Here is a 9,685-nt window from a genome sequence, read left to right on the forward strand (position 1 = left end):
TATTACTTTTAGGATAAACTACAAACTTCTATGTTTGGCATTACAATAAGGCTCCGGCCTGCCTTCCAGACTGATTTCACATTAATCCCCATTACCCACTCTATGTTCCAGCCAAATCCATCTGCTTTCTGTTGCCTGAACATAACAGTCCGTCTTTCTGCCTCAGTGGCTTTGCACAGGCTGTTTCCAATGCCTGGAATGCTCTCTCCTCACATTTGCCCCTGGGAATCCCTAGTTTCCTTTAAGCCTCAACTCAAGAACTACCTTATAGAAAAGACGTTTCCTGATTCCCCCAGCTACTAGTGTTCCCTGCCCCCAGATTATAGGGCTGGGGACTGGACCTGTGACCTCACTTTTCTGGTGAATTCTCTGGTGAGGAGACACGCTCCACCAATGTAGGGAGGAATCTTCTCTGCAACTTAGTGCATCTCAGAGAGTTACCTAAGCCAGAAGGAGGGGAAGTGACTCACCCAGGCTGTGTCAGGAGTAAGACTCAATCCCAGACTGTCCTGACTCCAATGTTTGTTGTCTACTCATTATGCCATCTTTCCCTAGATTGTTACGTATGTGTGTATACGGGGGGAGAGAGAGAGAGAGAGAGAGATAAGGAAGAGGAGGAGAAGGATGAGAAGGAGGAGGAAGAGGAGGAGGAGGAGGAGGAAAAGAAGAAGAAGAAGAAGAAGAAGAAGAAGAAGAAGAAGAAGAAGAAGAAGAAGAAGAAGAAGAAGAAGAAGAAGAAGAAGAAGAAGAAGAAGAAGAAGAAGAAGAAGAAGAAGGGAGGAGAGGGGAGAGAGAAAAGAGAGAAATGGAGAGGGAGAAGAGAGAGAAGAGAGGAGAGGAGAGGAGAGAGAAAAGAGAAACAGGAGAGGAGGGAGAAGAGAGAGGGGAGATGGAGAGAAGATAGGAGGGATAAAAAGAGGAGAGAGAGAAAGACAGAGGAAGAGGAAGGAAAAACAGAGAGAAGAGGAGAAAAGGAGAGGAGAGGAGAAGAGAGAGAGAGAGAGAGAGAGAGAGAACAGTTTTTTTGGTCTCTGTATCCTTAATGCCCGGCACAGTGCCTGGCTCATAGATAAAAGCTTGTTGAATCAGGTAGTAGGTCTGGGTATTACTGCCTTCCCAATAATAATGGGTAGCATTTATAAAGTGCTTATGTTGCAAAGCACCCTATAGGTATTATCTCATCTCTCATACTATTTTTGCCTGAATATAAGCTGTCTCTTTAAGATGACATTTCTTTGAACGGTAAAAGATATTCTGAACTCCTGTTGTGGGACATTTGCCTCTCTCATAAGAAAATGGTGCAATGGGTTAGCCCTGGACTTGGAGTCAGAGACCTATGGTCAAGGGCCAGCTCTGTCACTTGTGTGACCTTGAAGGTCACCTGTGTGATTTTAAACAGTTCTTTCTCCTCCCTGGGTCTAAGTTTCCTCCTTTATTTAATAGGAGGTTGGTGACTCCTGACAGAGAGTCAGTGGACTACAGGTGCAGAATGAGACACATTTTGGGACATGGCTTGCCTATGATTATTTGTTACAAGGATTGTGCTTTTCTTTTTTCATTTTTTTTGGGGGGGGCTTAAAGTGGAGGAAGAACAAGGGAGCTGGTAACAGTGTTCACACACACACACACACACACACACACACACACACACACATACACACACGCCAAAAGAAAGAAAATCATTGGAGAATTTTTTAAATGCAGAAAAGAGCAGAGTAAATTCAGAAGGAAACAGACAAGCAGGCCAGTTTTGAAAGCAATATACTGAATTTATTATATGCTTTTTAAAAATGATCTGTATGCAAAAAAGATTTATAATTTCACATATAATCCTCTTTCTCAACCTTATTTTCTATTTTCAATGGTGTTTGTTAAGTGCAGAATTTTTAAAAAATCTAAGTAGAGTGTTAGATTGAATGATCTTTGGGATCTCTTCCAGATCTAGACCCTCTGACTTTAAAAGTAATCCAAAATGAAAAGTATTCCAGGTAACCCCAAAAATAATCATACCCAATCAACCTATAAAAAACTTTATCTCTTGTCAGGGAGTGGGATTCAGTTTTGTTTTTACATTTATTTTTGACTCAAAGAAAGTTGTTTTCCTGTTTTTAGCATTTCTGCTCTGGGCTATCATCTCTCACATTGTTCTCCTGTTGCTATATACGGTACTCCAGTCTTCCACAAACCAGATTGGAAGAAGCCTGTAGTTAAACCAATTTGGGAGTGAGGTCATCATCTGTCCAGGGTCCTGATGCATAGTGAGCCAGCTATGGCACCAAGGCCAGTGCTCCGAGGAAACATTAGGAATCTACTGCAGAATCTGTTTCTCTTGGGAACTATGTGAAGACCAGCACTGGAAGAAAGTGATGGAGGATTGGGGAGATTCTTTACCCCACCCCCAACTGCCTAGTATTTCTGTGCCTTATTCTGCATGCAGCTCAGAGCTATGGGCTAGGTACTGAATTTCCTCAGATACCTGCCTTCTATCATACTCTCTCTTCGCAGACATCATTTATCTCATTCCCTAATTTTTCTGTCATGATTTGACTTCCCCAATCAAGTTTTGACAGATTTGTAGCCCCTCTCTGCACCATCACCACCCGTCTCCTTCGCTCTCAATTCAATAAAGCCCCTGCAGATTCATTTCATATTTTCCCTTAATAGAGTTACTCATCTTGCCATTCCCTGCATAGTCATTTCCTGGCCTCCAGTATAATTAGTCACTGAAGAGTTGGAATGGCTCAGTTTTCTGATCTGCAGCCCAATTCCTCCCTTCCAGACCCAGGTGGAACATAAAGAGATTAAAGTACATCAATATTTTCAGAACCATTTAAAAATGTAACTGCTTCTCAGGATTACCTCCCTTGATAAAACCAAAGTTTCTAGGGAGTTCCCTATGATTTGGATTTGCAAACAAACATAAAGAGGCTCATAGTATCTAGAGCTAGAAGAGACCACAGATATGATTGATCCAAATCCCCTCCTTCAACAAATAAAGAAACCAAGTCTCAGAAAGGGAAGTAACTTATCCAAGGTCACACAGGTATTAAAATAACAGAATATAAATTGGACTGAGCTTCTCTGACCTCAAGTTCAGGACTTTTTGCACCACTATCATCAGTTACAGAACATCATTCAGACACTGAATGGTAAAGAGAATGCCCATTCTAAGCATGCCTGGGACATACTCCCTCTCTGGCTCCAACTCTGAGAATCCCAAACTTCCTTCAAGGTGCCTCATTTCCCACCTGTCTACACTACATTCAAATTTCTGTGGCTTCTCCACTAGGCCCCAGGAACTTTGTCATTGGGAAAACTCATTATCCTGAAAGACCAAATCCACCTTAGTACTCACACCTCGTTACTATCCTCTGCCCCTCTGACTGTAGGGATGGAGCCACAAATTCCAAAACCTCCACTTAAGGAGGGAGCTCAGTTCAGAACATCTCTTCATTTCTCACCACCCCCCCCCCCACCCCTTGGGTACTTTCCCCTCCTCCCTGCTTTTCTGCTTCCTTTTGTGTGGTTTTCTGACATTAGATTGGAAGCTCCTCAAAGGCAAAGACTTTCTTTTTGCATATTTGCATCCCCAGAATTTAGCACAGCTCCTGGCACGTAGTAGATACTCAATAAATGTTCACTGATGATGACTATGCCTCACTCGCATGTGTCATCTCCTGCTTGATGTCTCTCCAATTTCCCCACCACCACTCTAAACACCACCAGTAATCACTCTCTTTCCTCAAATTATCTTGTCTATATCCATCATGATACATATTGTATTCTTCCCTTTGCCCCACAAGATGCGAATTCCTATAGTAATTCATTTTTCCTTTGTATCACTAGCACCTAGAAGAAGACCCTGTGCAGTCGGTGTCTAAGACTTGTCACATTAAAATGAAGTCTAACCACTCCTCAGCATGTCAGGTCCTAGCACCCCTGCCATTGGACATTAAGAACCCAAAAGGAAGACTTCCACTAAGATGCTGCAGTAGAGAAATTCCGATACAAAATATATGGGAGACAATGTAGACAACTAAATCGCGTACCCTTTTACCATGACCCATACTTTAGAGGGTTGGCTGGGCAACATGGGCACTCGTCGTTATTTACTTGCCTAGATCAGATTCTCCCCCAGGGAAGACCAGGGGACCTAGTGCACAGTGTCTGCTGGACTGTCCACATGTACACTGCTGTGCCAGGAGAATCTGGTGTCCAATGCCAAGCAGGCTGAATTGAATAGCCTTGGACAGCTATGACCTAGTGGCCCCTACCCTTTCCTCAGAGAATTTTCTTCCTAACTCAGAGGAGGCCAAGGCAGCAAAGATATTAACATAGCTGAGGAATAGTATCAAAAAGGAGATGAAACAGAAAGGGTTTTCTGCTCAACCCTCAGTTAACAAAAAATACCACTTTATCCAAAATAAGCCAAATCTGGCTTCAGCAAGCCCTGTTCAGAGGTGTCCTCCAGTGACTCCAGAGCCCCTTCTCCCTGGCAGCCCCTACACCCTCCTCCTATCCTTTGGGGTCAATTTTACCCAAGGCTGATTTCTCTGCTCTCCTCCCATCCCCTTAGTCTCCGTCTCCTGAAACCTCTGGAAGTGATGTTAGTTGACTGACTGATATCCTCATATGACATAGACTTGAGGTCCTTCACTATCATTGGCCCTCTCTGAACATATCAATGTCATTCTTACACCATGGTGCCTAGAAGTAAACTGAATACAATACACTGTGTCTGAAGAGAGAAGAGTAGAGAGAGACCACCAGCTCCCTATTCCTAGCAGCCATGTATGCCCTTCCTAGGGCAGCCTGAGATGCAATTAGCTTTTGGAGGGCTTTCTTGGTTTTATAATCTATTACCTAGTAGCAACCTCAAGTGGGAGAGAAGCTAGTATCCTTTGGAAGACTGAGAGGAGCTGCTGCCTCCCTGTTCCCACAGCTTTACTGCCCTGCCTCCCTGGTTATGCTAACAAGAGCCAAGTTAGCAAAAGACATCCTAGGTTTGTGTACCGGAAAAGAAAATCATTTTTCAAAGTTTAATGGTGTAATGTTAATGGGACATTAACGAGCACCCAAATGCCCTGACTCATACACACAATTGTATATTTAGGGTTATGTTAATACCAGAATAAGAATGAGATTCTCAGCTCAGCTGAATTTAGGTTTTATAATTCTGCCTCTTCATTCAGAGACTTAAGCCAGAGTTTCTCATTCCATGATAACAGCTCATGTGTGCAGGAGATTAATGACCCTGGAGAGGGTATGTAGCCAACAAGAGCCAATGATATTCTTTTGTCATAAATAAAAGTCGCTTTCTCCCACCAACGCAGAAAAGAAATCATTTAAATGATTCTGTAACATTTCTAGAAAATAGCTGCTTACCAAGAGCTCTGAAAAGGTTAACCAATGAAAAGCCGGAATCCCAGGAGGAATGTTTGTTGGACTGAGTTGAACTGAATGGAACGGAAAGGAATGAGGAGCTGTGTGTATGCCGCTCCTTCCCCAGCTTTTGCTGGACAATAGAATGTAATCCTAATGAAATTCATTCGCCGACGTTTTCCGATTATTCCCTAAAGCAGATTATTTGGCATCATTTCGAAAATAGAAAAACGGAACTTAGCCATTGCAAGTCTGTTAATGCTTTTGATGACATCTTAATTCAGGGGCTTGTGTCCTAGTGTGGGTGAGAAAATGGCCGTTTTCAGGGTACCTCTCCCCTCTTTTCTGCTTAGACAGTCACCACGCTAGTCTAAGCTCTTGTCTGCCCTCGCCCTGATGATTAAAATGGCTTCCTAACTGTCCTTCCTTTCTGCCTCCTTCCTCCTACCCTCCTTCACAATCTGTCAAACGTGTCTTCAGCATATGCTCTTTTGACCCTGTCCCTCCCCTGCTTACAAACCTTTAGTGGTTCTCTACTGTTTACTAAATGAAATCTAAACTCCCTAGCCAGGCAGTCGAGGCTCTCTTGACTCAATTTACCTTGCCAGTCCTATCTCCCATTTCCTTCTTCCATGTACTCTGCACTCCGGACAGACTGGACTAGTGACTGTTCCTTCAACTCACTCTCTAGATTTATCTCATTCATTTTGCTCATGACAGGAATATTCTCCCCCAAATCTATACTTTCAAGCCTAGCCCAGATGCCACCTCTTCTATGAGGCCTTCCCTGATCCCTCTGCCAGGGATTACCTTCCTTCTTTGAAGGACCATAAACCTTCGAGGGTGGCAGCAACCTTTCAGAAGTGTTGTATCGTCATTCACGCATCTCCTCCTTAGTGAAGATAGGGCGTTGTGTGATAGGACCCTAAGGAGAGACAGGAAGCAGCATGGACAAGGCAAGCCAAACCCCCACCACCACCTTGACCACCATCTACCCTTAGAACCTGACAGAGACAGCCCAGAACGAGCCTTGGGAATAGCAAAACATCCAGCCCAGTGCCTTCAGCCCTCCCCTGGGAAAGCAGCCCCCAGGAAGATGTAGCCTGGCCCCTTCTCCTGCAGGGGCTGCAGTCACAGCTACTGAAAGCCCAGAAAAAAGTTATTGTCACCATAGTCCTTGGCTCTGTCGATTGGTTCAACGTCAGTCACTGATGTGATTTTATCGGTGGGAATGACATGAAAGAAAAGGCAGGACCAGCTGCTTTGCTGCTACGCCCCACCCCCAAAGACCAGGGGACCTTTCCATCTGATTTGCAGCTGGAACCTTCCCTCAGGGTCATCTTCCCATTAAAATGGGAATTCCTGAAGAGCCAGACTAGCTGACTTGACAGGAAGTGCTTGATTGATGGTGATAACTCATAGACACATTGGGCAGAGGACCCCTCGCCACTGCCAGCCAGAGGACAAGTACCATTGTCTTCATTTTCACTGGGTTTGAGGCCCTCTATATTAAGGAATCCAAATGGTAGAGAGGGTGGGATATGGGAGAGCAGCTGGTCCACTGCCTTCATGTTGGACAATAACACCTTGTATTTCTCTGTCCCTTTAGGGTTTGCAAAGCATTTTCCATAGGTTATCTCATTTAATCTTCATGACAACTTTGTGGAGCGTTATTATCGCCGTTTGATAGATGGGGAACCAAGGCTGGGGGAGGTTAAGTGACTAGGCCAGTGTCACACAGCTAGTGAATGTCTGAGGCAGGATTCAGACTCAGATCTTCCTGCCCTCCAGGCCCAGCACTCTATCTACTGCATCTACTGCATCACCGAAGGAAGAACAATATAGAATTGCAAAAGTCAGAGCAATCCAGCTCCAAAAACATCTACTAAGCCCCTACTATGTGCTAAGTGCTGTAGGTACAAAGACCAAAATGACATAAGCCATTTAGTGAAAGAAGTAAGGGGATCCTGGAAGGGACCTTAGGGACCCTCTCGTCCAACCTGTTTGTTTTACAAACCAGGCCCCTGAAGCCAGTGATCCCACTGGGGAAACCTACATACCAAGGACATCCTAGACGGAAATGTGACGCAGGAACAGGCAAGCTTTCCTTCGTGAGTGATTTTCATTAGCAAGTACATGGTGCACTGCGAGGAGCAGAAGATTCAAGATTCCCTCACTTTCTGTTTGCTCTTACCACTCCAAATATCATTTGGCTGCACAAAGCACACCAGAGGTTCTCCTCCAACAAGGCACTTGAGTGTGTGTGTTAAGATCATAGAAATGTCTTTGACAGGAGCAATCACACTTATTCAGTTAACCTCCATTCAGTGATCAGCACCAAGCGAAACATATAATGGGGAGATGTGGCCAAAAGCCCTCCCCTCTTTCAGGGAGGATATCCAGGATACCAGAGCTCAAACAGACGATGCATTCCCTGTGGGTGAGGACCTCATCTGATGGCTGCTGTTTTTCAGGAACATTGTATCGGTTGTATTATGTCCCAGAATACTCCAGAGCTACCTCAGTGAGATCTGCCACCACGAAAAACAACTCACAGGAAAAAAACAAAGTGGATGATTCTTGCCTATTGTCCAGACAATAACATACAATTTTTACACACACAGACAGAGCTATCCGTCTATCTATCTATCTATCTATCTGTTTGTCTGTCTGCCTGCCTGCCTGTCTATCTGTCTGCCTGCCTGTCTGCCTATCTGTCTGCTTGCCTGTCTGTCTGTCTGTCTGCGTGACTGATTAAATGGATGGGTGGATCAAAAGACATGGCATATATATATATGTATATATGTGTGTGTGTGTGTGTGTGTGTGTGTATACATACATATATACATACATACATACATATTGCTTTGCAAACCTAAAAGCATTCACTGGACCTGGAGTCAGGAAGACCTGAGTTCAAATCCAGCCTCAGACACTTACTAGATGCATGACCCCCAGGCAAGTCACTTAGCCTCTATCTCCTCAAAGGGAAATGAATAAGCATTTATTTAACACCTACTGTGTGCCAGTTGCTGCGTTAAGTTCTGTTTTTTATTCAAATATTATTTTGATTGATCCTTACAACCACCCTGGGATGAGAGTGAGTTTCCTCACCCGTAAAATGGAAATAGGAGTGGCCCCCACCTCCCAGGATCAAATGAGAGACTATTGTAGAATGCACTTTAAAGAGCTATTTAATGTTAGCCATTACGATTATTATTATTATTTAATGCTAGCTATGGATGGATGAATGAACGCATGAATGAATGAATGAATTGGGCTTTAAAGAGAATATAAGGAAAAGCATGGCTGTCCTACAGTTGGGAACTTCCCCAATATTTTCCTATGAAGAAGACATCAGCCAGTCTGTGGAATGGAGGTCCACGAGCCGCTTTCTTTTTTCTTTTTTTTAATTGTTTTATTATTTAATATTTTTAGTTTTCAACATTGATTTCCACAAGATTTTGAATTACAGATTTTCTCCTCATTTCTACCCTCTCCCCACTACAAGATGGCATGTATTCTGATTGCCCCTTTCCCCAGTCTGCCCTCCCTTCTGTCACCCCACTCCCCCCACCAATCCCCTTTTCCCTTACTTTCTTGTAGGGCAAGATAGATTTCTACACCCCATTGCCTGTGTATCTTATTTCCCAGTTGCATGCAAAAAACAACTTTTCTTGAGCATTTGTTTTTAGAACTTTGGGTTCCAAATTTTCCCCCTTCTTCCCTCCCCACCCACCCTCCTTGAGAAGGCAAGCAATTCAACATAGGCCATACATGTATCACTATGCAAAACACTTCTATAGCAGTCATATTGTAAGAGACTAACTATATTTCCCTCCAACCTATACTGTCCCTCTTTACTCAATTTCCCTCTTGACCTTGTCCCTTTTCGAAAGTGTTTGCTTTTGATTACCTCCTCCCCTGATCTGCCCTCCCTTCTATCATTCCCCCTCTCTCATCCCCTTCCCCCTACTTTGCTGTGGGGTAAGATACCCAAATGGGAGCCTTATACAACTAGATAATCCAATAATTCTAAAGATTTCTTTTTGTTTGGCGTATTTTTTCATTTAAATTTGATTATAAAATTCTATTAAAGTTGTAGACAGGGATGTTAAATTTAAGTGATCTTCAACATCACCCTAGGGAACAAGTGATCTGGTATACAAAGTTTTATGCAGAATGATTTTTATCTAAACATCTAGCCCCTTAGAAAACAAATAAATTTCTCTTGTTACAAGCAACTCTTAGAGTCTTGCAAATCTGAAACCTTAGCTGTGCCCTTCTAAAGCAATATATGCTC

This window comes from Trichosurus vulpecula, chromosome 6 (assembly GCF_011100635.1).
Source record: "Trichosurus vulpecula isolate mTriVul1 chromosome 6, mTriVul1.pri, whole genome shotgun sequence".
NCBI lineage: Eukaryota > Metazoa > Chordata > Mammalia > Diprotodontia > Phalangeridae > Trichosurus > Trichosurus vulpecula.